Source organism: Silene latifolia, chromosome 2 (assembly GCF_048544455.1).
Source record: "Silene latifolia isolate original U9 population chromosome 2, ASM4854445v1, whole genome shotgun sequence".
In the NCBI taxonomy this organism is placed as follows: domain Eukaryota; kingdom Viridiplantae; phylum Streptophyta; class Magnoliopsida; order Caryophyllales; family Caryophyllaceae; genus Silene; species Silene latifolia.
In genome coordinates, this window is record NC_133527.1 from 166,222,741 (window position 1) to 166,236,894 (window position 14,154).

Below are 14,154 nucleotides of genomic sequence, written 5' to 3' on the forward strand. Positions count from 1 at the left end.
GAGGTTGAGAGATGAGGTGGGGAAGTTTGGGATACATATGATGCAGAGAGGGGATGCCATGGGAGATTTGACAGTGCAACCTGATCTTTATGATGATATTCGAGATAAACAGGTGTTGGATCCTAAGATAGTTGAGTGGAGAGCTGGAGTAGAGAAATGGACAGTGTCTCGATTCTCTATTCATTCAGATGGTAGTTTGAGGTTTGATGGTAGGTGGTGTGTCCCTAATGATGAGGAGCTGAAAAAGGCAATCATGATAGAGGCACATTGTACACCATATTCAGTACATCCAGGTGGTGACAAGCTATACAAGGATTTAAAGAACACAATCTGGTGGCCTGGGATGAAGAAAGAAACAGCTGAGTTTGTGGCCCGTTGTTTGACATGCCAGAGAGTTAAAGGGGAACAACGACGACCACAAGGTAAGATTCAGTCTTTAGAGGTACCTGAGTGGAAGTGGGAATCCATTTCCATGGATTTTATCGTGGGTTTGCCAAAGAGTCAACAGGGTAACAACATGATATGGGTAATAGTGGATCGACTGACCAAGTCAGCTCATTTTGTGCCAATGAAAGATACATGGACTAAGGCACAATTAGCTATGGCTTATCGGAAGAATGTGCTAAAGTTACATGGAATCCCTAAGGACATAGTATCGGACAGAGATGCGAGATTTATCTCAAAGTTTTGGAAAGAGTTGCAGGAATCTTTGGGAACGACTTTGAAGATGAGTACAACATTTCATCCTGCGACAGACGGTCAGACTGAGAGAACGATCAAGACTCTTGAGGATATGTTACGAGATTGTGTAATGGACTTTGGTGGTAGCTGGGAACAGAGGTTGGATTTGATAGAGTTTTCTTACAACAACAGCTATCACACTAGTATTGGCATAGCACCGTTTAAAGCCTTATATGGGAGGAGATGTAGGAGTCCGATTTGTTGGGACGACAGTGCTGAGGTAGTGGTTCTAGGACCAGAGATGGTTCATGAGATGGTTGAACAGATTAAGATGATCAGGGAAAGGATTAGAGCGGCTCAGGATAGGCAAAAGAGTTATGCAGATCTACATCGCCGGGATATAGAGTTTCAGGTTGGGGACAAGGTTCTTCTGAAAGTGTCTCCTATGCGTGGGGTTATGAGATTTGGGAAGAAAGGTAAGCTGAGTCAGAAATTCATAGAGCCTTATGAGATCTTAGAGTGGGTTGGAGAGGTTGCATATCGTTTGGCTTTACCAGCTGCGTTAGAGAGGGTGCATAATGTGTTTCATGTATCTCAGCTGCGGAAGTATGTGAGTGATCTGTCACATGTGTTAGTAGAGGCAGAGAGCTTAGAGCTAGATGAGTCCTTGTCATACCTTGAGGTGCCTAAGCAGATTCTTGACCGGAAGGTTAGGAAGACTAGGAGTGGAGAGACAGTTTTGCTCAAAATCCTTTGGTCTAACCACGAGACTGAGGAAGCTACATGGGAGGCAGAGGAGGCTATAAGAGAGCGTTACCCTTTCCTTTTTGATCAGGTATGTATGGTTACGGGGACGTAACCTTGTTTCTTTTAGGGGGGTAGGAGATGATCGCAAAGAATTTTTAAGAGCTTTTATACCCTTTTTGTGTTGTGTCGGTATGTTTGTTGTGGTTGAGTCGGGTTGAGTTTGGGTTAGTAATATGTTTTTATGTTGAGTTTTGTTTTGGTTGTTGTGCCGGGAGTGTAGTAGGATGTCTTTGCTTTTTTTTGTGGTTTGAACTTCGAGGATGAAGTTCTTTTTAAGGAGGGAAGACTGTAATACTACGGTTTTATGAGTTTCTGGGTACTCTATCGAGTGGGCCTTACTCTGTCGAGTAAGGGTGTGTTGCGATTTAAAATAGTTTCTGACCTGTTGGGTACTCGATCGAGTAGCCTTGGTACTCGATCGAAGGCTACTCGATCGAGTAGGCGGCACTCGATCGAGTACGTCAGTTACTCGATCGAGTAACCGGTTTACGGGGGGATGATTTGTCGGGTTTTGTTAATAATGCGATTTAATATATAAACACTTCCGTCACTTTCATAATACACTTTTACAAACCTAATTACTTTCAAAAGAGAAATCAATCTACGTACTTCGCATTCATCGCATTATTGGCAAATCCCGGAGCGTGGAAGGTCGGAATTCGTCATTCTTTACACCTTTGTGATTCATGTGTCGAGGGTAAGAGCTACGTACTGTTTTTATGGTATTTTGTTAAAGTTAGTTAAAACCTAATTTGGGATTTGGGGGTTTTGTTGCCTTTCTTGATTGGTAGTAATTGTATGATCGTATGTTAGGAGGAGGATTCGTAGAAGAGGCCTTTTGATAACAGCTGTTGAGATCGTCTGGCTGTATTGCATTCCAGGTAGGGTTTCCCTACTCAGTACTAATCCCATAATGTGTTGGTGGTGATTTGTGTTTGATGATTGTTATCATACGAGTATTGTGATGGTTGTTGGTTTTGATTGCTATTTAGTAGTTGTGATTGTTTGTATCTGTCTGTGTTCTTCGGGGCGCGTCCCTGGCTGAGTGGAGTCACTTGCGAGAGTGGCTTCACGCCCATTATTCGTCTTCTGTGGAACCCGCCACAGAAGGGATGTGCACATTAATGGATTTGGGTTTATCGCTCGACGGAGATGAGTGGGGATTAGGTGGGAACGGCTGCGGTCCCCCACTGGCGGCGTGGAGTGACCTGTTGTGATGGGCACTCTGGCAGGGCTACACACTTTAGTGTGTATTCAGTATTGTGGAGTTGGGAATGGAGTTCGGAGTATATCTGTGATGATTGAGTTGTGTTGTTTGTTGTGTTGTTGGATTATATAAATTGTGTGATTAGTACTGACCCCGTTTATTGTTTTAAAAACTGTGGTGATCCATTCGGGGATGGTGAGCAGTTGTTGAGCAAGTATGAGTAGAGATACATGGGCTAGCTTGGATGAGTCATCACTGCAGTTAGAAGAGTCTTCCGCTGTTGTCAGACATTATGTTTAGCTTTTAGACATTTGATTTTGGAGAACATGTATTCACATTTTATCAGTTTGGTTTCCGGATTGTAACCTTTCACATTTTATCAGTTTGTTTATTTATCTTTTGAGTCTTTTACTTGAGTTTGTTGTTGCACCTAGTCGTTTTAGTCGTGTTCAAGGATCCCGTGTTTTGTACTTAAACTTTATCTCCTCCGTTCAATTGAGTGAACAACATTGAGATAAGTGGTCTTGTAACAAACGGGTAGAACCAAAAAGTCTTAGGATAGAGTTATCCTTAAGCATGAAGTCTTCGAAGCGGAGTAGCTTTTGAGCATGAAGTCTTTCGGCAGAGTAGCCCAAAGCAAAAGTCTTATTGCGGAGTAGCTTTAAGCAAGGAGTCTTTCGGCGGAGTAGCCCAAAGCAAAAGTCTTGGAAGCGGAGTAACTTTTAAGCATTAGCAACCGGAGTAGGTTGGGGAGTTGTTTTATTATTCGGGGTGGTCTTATTTTGTATGAGTTTACTTCTGAGACGTTTAATAAAATAGCGCTGGACGTAGGTCGCGGAGTAGTGACCGAACCAGTTTTTAAAAACATCGTTAGTTGTGTCTATTTCGTTTTATTTCCGCTGCACACTCTACTCACGTTTTTATCTACAGAATCAACTGTTGAGTACACTGTAACTTCTGCTTGCTGAATCGTTGTTGAATACTTCTAACTCTATAGTTCTAAGTATCGACTTCTCCTTTCATCTAAGCATTGTTTAAAGTGTTTAAGAGTTTTAAAAGAAGCTTTCATTAAGCTTAAATTTTTAAATAGACACCTAATTCACCCCCTCCCCCTCTTAGGTGCCCTCGTCCGTGAGTCTTCACACAGGAACTTCCAATGACCAAGGGGGGGAGTAGGTAAGCAACTTCCCACATTAAGTAGGCATTGGAAGTTCCTGGGAAGTGCTAATTCCTACATTTTCCAAAATTTATGGCAACCAAACAACCCATGTTTTTCAAAATCATGAGATTTTTCAATGCCTATGTTTTCTAAGTGGCAACCAAACGACCTCTTAGTCATGTATTCCGTACTTTTTTTTAATAAGGAAAGGAAAGTAGGTCAATCGAAATTGACCCATAACATCCTCGCGAATAAGAGCAGTAATCGAAAGCGAAAAACTTTCAAATTACCCAAAGAACATAAAAGAGGGAAACAAAGAGGGTAAAATATACTCTTAAAGAAATATTTGCCAAACTTTAAACCCAAAAGCCAAAATAAAAAATCAATAGATTGATGGGAAAGGGAGAGTCAAATTAAACCAAAACTCCAAACACACACCATGCTGCAACAAACAAACCATTCAAAATCATTGGATAATCATAAGAAAAAAGGTTTAAAGATTCAAATCTCCATTACACACTGAAAATGGAGAAAAAAAACCAAAAAAAAAAAAAAAAAAAAAAAAAGCTCTTAACACAATTTCTAATTGAATTTTGCTAAAATTAACTCATGAGAGTAAATCTCATAAATTTCTATTTAAATTCCTGTTTAATTTAAACTTTCAAACTAAAGATGTAAGACTGAAATTAACTCTCCGGTGCTAAAGATGGAGAGTAGAATCAGTCAGATCATATAGAAGGTAAAAAGGTTAAATAAGAAAATTAACTGAAAAACCGTTTTCAAAAAGAAGAGATGAACAAAAAGTAAGGGAAGAAAAAAATGAAAGCAGATTTATTTTAATTTTTAGGGATTTTGAGGCTTTTAGATGGTTTTTCTCCCTCTAAAATTTTAGAGAGCGCTAGTCATGTACCGTTTACCATGTAATTTAGCAAATACAAGTCCTCTTGTATAAACACGGTCATTGTATATATGGTATTTCATGATATATAAGTATGTTTGAAAGATTCTCATGTTTATTCGTCTAGAACAATACCATTCGTTCCCAATGCTAGTAGTACAAACAATTTAGCAGCGTTATTAATTGACACTACCCAATCATCCGTGTTACGAGCCATTTATGTTCAGGGGAGTTCACAAAGAGTATAAGGGTAATTACGAAATGTAGGCTTCTTTAAGATACCATGTTAAACAAATTTTTGGCGACCACGGTGGAAGAATCAATAAATTTAGTGTTTCCAACATTTCAGAACTCATCAAAGAGTGGAAAATATACTCTACTAGATCTAAATCTAAAATGAGAGAAGCGAACAGGATAAAGATCATTTTATTAACGCTAAAAATGTACCTGACAGTTGATGGAACACCATCGGGACAAGAAGAAGGACTTGCATATGGTTTTTATTGACTTGGAAAAGGCATATGATAGGGTACCAAGAGAAGTACTTTGGTGGGCTTTGGCGAGAAAGGGTGTGTCGCGAAAATATATTGACCTCATAAAGGACATGTATGAGGGGGCTAGTGCAAGTGTTCGCACATATGTTGGGAGAACGGAAGAATTTCCCATTACCATCGGGGTGCATCAAGGTTCCGCACTTAGTCCTTTTCTCTTTGCTATAGTTATGGATGAGTTGAAAAGGGATATTTAGGACGACATCCCTTGGTGTATGATGTTTGCTGATGATATTGTGTTGATTGATGAGACAAAAGAAGGGGTGGAGAGAAAGTTGGAATTGTGGAGGCGGACTTTAGAGACTCGTGGGTTTAGGCTGAACAGGAGTAAGACTGAGTATTTGAGGTGTCAGTTCACTAAGGTGGCGGGGTTGAGATCGACAAAGGCGGGGAGTATTATTTTCGATGGGAATGTTGTTGAGGGGTCGGATTTCTTCAGATATCTAGGATCTATTATTCAAAAAGATGGGGAGTTAGACGGAGATGTGGCTCACAGAATTAAAGCGGGATGGTTGAAATGGAAGAGTGCTTCAGGGTTTCTATGCGATAAAGATATGCCCCAAAGACTAAAAGTAAAATTTTATCGCACGACAATTAAGCCTGCCTTACTTTACAGTTCCGAGTGTTAGGCCGTGAAACATTGTCATATTCAAAAGATGAGTGTGGCGGAGATGCGCATGTTGAGGTGGATGTGCGGACATACAAGGAAAGATCGGTTGAGGAATGAGGTGATTAGGGAAAAGGTAAAAGTGTCGCCAGTAGAGGACAAGATGATGGAAAACCGACTAAGATGGTTTGGCTATGTGAGAAGGAGACCTATGGACGCACCAGTTAGGAGGCTGGAGACTTGGAGAACAGAAAAGGTCCCTAGAGGTAGAGGAAGACCGAGACAGACATGGTTGAGAGTGATAGAGCACGATATGAGATTTCTGGGGCTTGAGGAGAGTATGGTGACGGAGAGGGCACAATGGAGGGAAAGGATACATGTGGATTTTTAGTATTTGATTTTTTTTGACATATTTAGTTTTTTTTATTTAATTTAAAGAAATTAAATTATTTACTCTTCTCTCCTTTATTACACTTTTTACCACCACTTTCTTATAGATTTTACTTGGTTTACTTTTAAGGCATTCCGGATCCTTAATTCTATTTCGGTTTTTTAAAAAAATCGTTTCAATCTTTTCTCTCTATTAAAATTTGAAGTTTTTATAAAAGAAATCCGGAATTCGATTCTAAAACCCCTAAGTTTACCTTACTTTTCATTACATTTTCGTTCTCCCTGTTTGTTTTTCATTTTACCCTTTTTATTCGCTTTTTGAGGCGTGCGTTCACTCATGGACGGTTCGAAAGGTTGATTCATGTTAGCCGACCCCAAATCATTTTGAGATTAAGGCTCTGATGTTGTTGTTGTAAAAATGTACCTGACCAGATCTTTCTGGTAGTGATTCATGGGAGACGACTACCCAAGAAAAGAAAGAGGATGACCTTCATTTTAGGTCTATTCCTAATGATGACCATAACACAAGTGAGGATTCTAAGCATATGAGAAATATGTTGGATGGACCGTGTCTTCGTGGATGGTTGGTCGCGTCCGGCTGTTTCTTAGTTAGGGTTAGGTCAAGTTTGTTGGGGTCCGTTTTCCTGTTTGAGGCGTGTTGGGTAGGGTGAGTTTGGGTTTCCGGGGATGGCGTTGGTTGGGTCTGTGGTTGTGCTCTTCTCGTCTTGGAATGATGCTAATTCTGCTTTTCCTGTCATTTCATTTTCTTTTAATAAATTTTAGTGGTAAACCTTGTCCTCTTAATGGTGTTAGTGGTGCGGTGTTTGTGTCTTTGGGGGTTCGTGTTACTCATTGTATGTTGGCCTTCTCGGACGGTTTGTTCTATGATCGATGGATGCGTTGTCTTAGGTGTAGGAGATTTATCTCCGTCGAGGGCAGACTCCATCTTGCTTCTCATCCTTTCTTTCTATGTTCTTTTCGCAAGAGCGTAAGTGTACCTTGTCATTGTCACTCCGTCGTCTGTATGAATCGACTGTTTTTGGAGGTCTTCCGTGTTAATGAAGTTGACATCAACGATCGTGACCAAGCTGCCGTCTTCTGCCTTTCTACCATCGTTCTTCCTGTTTACCTTAATGTTGTAGATTTACTTTTGAATAAAGGTTCTTTAATCTCTATGTATGGCTTTGTAGTGCTAGATCTAGTTATGATGTGGCTGGTGCTACCTAGTCGAGTAGCTTACGTTGTATCGGTTACAATTGTAATACCCGCCCTTTTAGAGACCCGTTGACCAGCGTTGACTGACCTTGGGAGCGGTGGTACCAAAGTCCTTAGAAGTGCGTACCAAAGTTATCATGTGCCTTGAGTTAGGGGTGGTACTCGATAGAGTAGAGGCTACTCGATCGAGTAGCTTAGGTACTCGATCGAGTAGGGGCCACTCGATCGAGTAGGTGGGCCACTCGATCGAGTAAGGGGTTTTCAGCGCGGGTTTATAATCGTGTTTTGTTAAATCCGCAAATCATTTCCGCTTAATTTCTTCAGATCCTTAGGTCGCCTCCTTCCCTTCCCTTCACCATATAGCCTCCATGGAAGCCTTTGAAGGATCTTGTGCCTTAGGAGAGCATAGCTTGAGTCGGGTAGTGTTCTTTTGTCAGGTTTCCTTTTGTAGGTATGTCGTCATCATCATCCGTATCCTTGTCTTTGTAGTTAGGGTTTGCTTGGTAGTGATAGATGGTTGTGTTGTATATATAGGTGTTGCTTGGTTGCTGTATATTGCGTGTGTGGACATGGAATGGTTGCAGTCGCTTAAAGGTAGGTTCGCCTACTCAGTTTTTGTGGATGGTCTAGTGTGTCGGTTGTTGTGTCGTGGTTGTTGTGTTGTTGTTGTGTTTGTGTGGCAGCGTATATGCGGTAGTTGGTTGGTGTGTACAGTTTGTTGGTTGTTGTTGTATTGCAACTGTCTGTGATTGTTTGTCTCTGGTTCTCGAGGTGCGTCCTCGGCTGAGTGGAGTCGCTTGTGGGAGTGGCTTCACGCCCTAGTTTCGCCCTCCGTGGAACACACCACGGGAGGGGATGTACACATTAATGGGACAGGGTTATCGCTCGGTATGATGAGCGAGGATTTGGTGGGTACGACTGCGGTCCCCCACTGGCAGGGCTGGTCCAGTGGACAGTCGGTGACGGAGAATGATTGGAGTGGGTGTGATTGTGTGTGACTGGTTGTGTTTGTAATGTGTTGATAATTGTTGTTGATTCAGGTTGAGTCTTGCCTCGGTTACTGACCTTGTGTGGTTGTCTTGTTTGTTTATGTGTCTGCCGTGATCCCTTATGGTGAGCAGTCTGTCTTAGCAGGTGTTGATGTCGTTGATAGCTGAAGTCCGGGCAGGGATGAGTCTTCACGAGTTCTGATAGTAATAGAGTATAGCCGATGAGTTGTACCTTTATTTTGTTAAGTTGGTTGTAACGCTTGTAATATAACTATAATTGTTCTTTTATCGACTTTTGATGATTACTTACCTCGGGCAATCGGGATGGTAACGCCCTTATATGCTAAGGAAGGCCTAGTTAAGGCTCCTCAGAATATGGGGGTGTTACAAAGTGGTATCAGAGCGACGATTTTGGAACCTGTAACCAATGAACATAATGAACGTAGCGAGTCTAATAAAATGAACCTGGTGTATGTATAATGGGAGCCCCAGCTGATGCTAGGTTTTGGGTGAGTAGGCGCCCTCATTTCAAAATCTTGGCCTCATTGTACTTAAGCCAGTCACTGGGTATGGGAATGTGGAGTCCGTGTGTATGTATTTAAGGTGTATGTTGATTGCGTCGGAACTATCCGTGGTTGAGTCTTTGTTAAAAGTTGATATGGGCATGATAGTTGTATTTGGATTGTGCGTAGTGAAGTTTTGGTAGAATTAGTGAGCTTATGCGTGAAAAGTGTGGAAGTGTATGCTGTAATATGAAAGTAATCATGTTGGTGTTTGCTTAAGGTTGTTAGAAATGGCGATCCCATATAAGTTCATAAGTCCTACTGTAGCTATAATGATGATAGTTAGAGAATGTTGAGTTATGCTGTGAGAAATAGCTAATAGTGAAGCGTTGGTGCAATGTTTAATAGCTGAAAGCTTCCGCTTACGTGGTGATTAATTTGTGTAGAATGGCTTGTTTATGTTGAATTGGAACATAATAGTAATACATTTGAATGACATATGGAAGAATAGTTCTCGTTAATTATAAGTTTTAAATCGACGTGAGCATAAGTTCGCTAGCAATGTGGTAAAACGAGTTTAGGTATGACATGGTGACGTAAATGTGTATATGAATGACTCAGTAGCAAGTAAACCGTGTTGTGTGCAGTTGTTGTAGCGTAATACAATATAAATCTTGTCTGATGAGATGGTATGATATGTTTAAATAATGGTGATATAGAAGTGAGTACGATAACCAGTGACGAATTTCGAACTTGGTTTGGAATCGTCACGTGATATTGTTTTGCAGGAATCTTCAATTTATTTCGTATTTCTGACCGAGTACTCAACCTTACTTGACCAAGTGCGAGTGCTTACTAGACCGAGTAGACCTCACTCGATCTAGTTAGAAAGCTATGACATCGGGATGTGGGAATTTTCTACAGATACTCGACGAAATAACACCTAATCGATCGAGTTGAGGGCACTCGATCGAGTACCCTAACCACTCGATCGAGTAGGCTACAGTACAGAGGCTCTTACGGGTTTCTTAAAACCCTTATTTCTCCTTTTTCTTCTCATTCTATCTTCCTTATTTCGAAACCCTAAGCCCTAAATCTCTCAAAACTCTCCTAATCTTGTGGTTGTGGTGACTAATTTGGGTTGCTTTCTTTGTTTGATTTCGTTCTTTTACCTTCCTATCTAATCAAGGTATGAATCTCTTCCTTATTTATATGTTTTTACCACTTGAATCTATTAGAATGATAGAATAAACTGAAATTTCGATTCATGTGGACAAAAATTGCTTGTAATTGTTGTAATGTGATTCATATGCTTCCCTTTCATGATTATTGATGTTAATTGTGCTAAAAATAGAGTAGAAATTGCAAAATTGGGGACGAATTTTCTAGGGTTTGCAAAATAAAATCGATTTTTGGTTGTTTTCTACATGTGGGATGATGAAATTGAGTACTATATATTACATATGTTATGTTAGAAGTTGGATTTTGGTAATTTTCACCTTAAAACTTGCATTAAAACTCCGTCTTAAAAGTGCCCCAAATTGAAATTCGTCTTGTATGACTAAGGTTTTGTGTTGGATATGAATGGATATGCAAGAGTTAAACTCTTAATTTAGTAGTAGTGATGTTAATTCTTGATGAATGTGTCAAAATCGTTACAACTGTAGAGACCGTCTGACTAGTCTAATTGAGTTGTTTGCTTCTAATGTTGAAGGTTGATGATGACATGTTTTAAGTTGCCTTTCTATGACCATATATGAATATTTCACATGTTATCAAGTAATTATATGGGGTAGAATGTAACACTCCCATACTCCAAGTGCCTTACCAGGACCACCCAGGTATAAGGATGTTGCCATCTCGGTTACCCGAGGCAATGATAATCATAAGACAATAAGGAAACGTACTTTATTAAATAAGTTTAAGTGATTACATAACAAAACCAACTGTAAGCAAAATACAATTGTTCTCAAACTATAGACCAACTGAATGGAACTGTCTTAACAAACACAGCGGAAGACTAAAGACTCTGATATGTGATGACTCCATCCCCAGCTAGATCCCACGCGTATCCAAGATATACCTGTCAAGCAACTGCTCACCACCCCCGAATGGATCACCACAGTTTTTAAAACATTTAAACGGGGTCAGTACTAATCACACAATTTATATAATCCAACAACACAACAAAAAACACAGCTCAAACGGTCACACACACAATCACACCCACTCCAATAAATCTCCGTCACCGACTGTCCACTGGACCAGCCCTGCCAGTGGGGGACCGCAGCCGTTCCCACCTAAGCCCCGCTCATCATACCGAGCGATAACCCTGTCCTATTAATGTGCACATCCCCTCCCGTGGCGGGTTCCACGGAGGGCAAAACTAGGGCGTGAAGCCACTCCCGCAAGTGACTCCACTCAGCCGAGAACGCATCTCGAGAACCAGAGACAAACAATCACATCCATCAACAACAATCAATCAACAACCGTTACGAAACCAAACAACAAGTACTAATTACAGCACAATCACCACACGTTATGTAACTAATACTGAGTAGGGAAACCCTACCTGGAAAGCACAACAATCAGACGATCTCACAGCTGATATCAAAAAGCCTCCTCTACGAATCCTCCTCCTAACATACAAACATATAATCACTACCAAGCATAACATACTACAAAACCCCCAATTCCCAAATTAGGGTTTGACCAACTTTAGAGAAACATTATAAAAAAAGGTATATAGGTCTTACTCTTGACACAAGGATCACAATGGTATAAAGAACGATGAAATCCGACCTTCCAAACTCCGGGATTTGCTAACAATGCGATTAAAGGGATGAACGTACTTGCTTTCTCTCTTTGACAGTAAATTAGATTTTGAAAAGTGTTTAGAATGATGACGGAAAACATTATATACCTTAATCGCATAATTAACGAAACCCGAGAAATAACTCCCCGTAAACCGGCTACTCGATCGAGTAGCTAAGGTACTCGATCGAGTGCCCCCTTACTCGATCGAGTATCATAGTTACTCGATCGAGTACCCAACAGGTCAGAAACTATTTTAAAACGCAACTCACCCTTACTCGACAGAGTAAGGCCTACTCGATAGAGTACCCCGAGACTCATAAAACCGTAGTATTACATAGAATTTGAGCCATGCCATGATATCCAAATTGGTCGAGTAGATTGTGTTTATCATGTTAAACTTTTTACAGCTATAGAGATCGTCTGAGTTACTATAAACTGAATTTATGTATCAATTTGGGATTTGTTGGTGAAAGTGTGTACCTAAATGATTATTATATGTTCAATTGTGTAATTTATGTGATTTAAGTGCCTATGCAAGTTTGTTTAAACCGTATGCTTAAACAGATACCGAGACTAAATATAGGGACCCGTCAGAGTAAGAGGGGGAGGGCTTCACAGCCCGAAGTTGAGGAAGGTAGTGGACCCGTGGTACCCGTTGTATCGGAATACCCTTCGGTGGTGTTTGTAGACTTTAAACAGAGGGAGAGATTTGTGGCGTTGCAAAACCGCAAGATGAGACCCACCCGTTGTGTGGATACCACACTTCTTGATGATTTGGGAATTAAGACGGATGTCTGTCACATCTTTGAGACTTTGGGATTTATGGGGTTGTATCGGTTGAGAAAGCATTCCTACCCTTTTCTGACTTTGGAGTTTATGAGCTCGTTTAAATACGAGCCAGCTGAGCAGTCTGTTGAGTTTCGTCTTATGAACACGAGCTTTGTGTTGTCTATGGACCTTTTTGCTTCTCACCTTGGGTTGGCCAAGCCTCCCAAGGATTCCATCAGTGAAATTCCTTCCGAGTGCGGTGTTTTCCGCCTTATGCCTTGTCTTTCCGAAAAGCCAGCTCCAACCTCCGGCAACATGTTGATTAATGATGTTCAACATGTTACTTTGAGGATCTTTCTTTGTTCTTTGTCAAACCTTCTTTATGAGAGGTCGGATATGAGTAAGCTGAACAATCATGAACTCTTGCTTTTGATGTCTTATCTGAACCCGGAGCGGACCGAGAGGGTGGTCTTTAATGCTTCTGCCATGGTCTGCGCTATCCTGGCCTTGATGGCTACTTCTACCACCCGGTACCTGAGTTGTGGTGTTATCGCCACTCGACTAGCTGAAAAGCTAGCCTCCTTTGAGGCTTCTTCTAAGTACGTGCCCTTGTCTACACCGGTGCCTACCATGGACAGAGGCTACTACCTCGACCTGAAGTGGTTGAGAACTTTAGTTGATGGTGGCCTAGCTTGGAGAGTGTGGGGTATGAGCTGGATGAGGATCCCGGCTCCTGAGCACCTCCCACCGACAGAGCCGTTAGACCCGGTGGTGGTAGATGTTGACTCCGATGAGGAGGAGGCGGATGATGATGTGCCTCGGCAGTTGCAGACATACCTCATTGATGACACGATCCTTCAGGTGATGCCCGAGTCGAAGAAGGGGGAGAATGTGGCGGTGGTGGAGAAGAGACCCAGGTTGGGGAGAGGACCTCGTCGAGTGAGGGAGAGGACAACTGAGACTAGACCACGGCCGGCAGCACCACCGCAGCAGCACCCTTTTCCTTGTTACCCCTACCTCAACACCCCGGAGACGCGTTCGAGCTACTTGGCAGAGAGAGTGTCATCTACTTTGACACTCCGGAACATGCATGAGATGGCGTATGCTCAGGGGATTGGGACCGAGGGACCACATCCAGTGTGGTGGAGCAGAGTTGGGGACTATAGTGGGGTTTTCCACTCTTACGGGGTGGATCAGTCAGCCTGGGGGACACCACAGTCCTTTGCTTTTGGTGGCTTGACCCCATGGTATGTGAGTCCTGGAGCTGGGGCAGGGGTTGATGTGGGTATTGGGTCATCGAGAGCAGGCACTTCGGGAGGAGATGGTGGTGGAAATGAGATGATGGATGAGCAGCAGCAGCAGCAGGAGTGATACTCCTTTTTCCTTCTTTTGTTTATGGTTGATGATGTTGGACGATGGTAGTGGATCTTAGTTGGAACTTTTATGTTGGTTTGTATGGATGGCCATAAGGCCGGATTTGCTTAGTTTGAACTTGTTGCAGGATTTTGGGGGTCGGGTGTCATCCCGACTCGCGTTTATGTGACATTTATACATATATATAT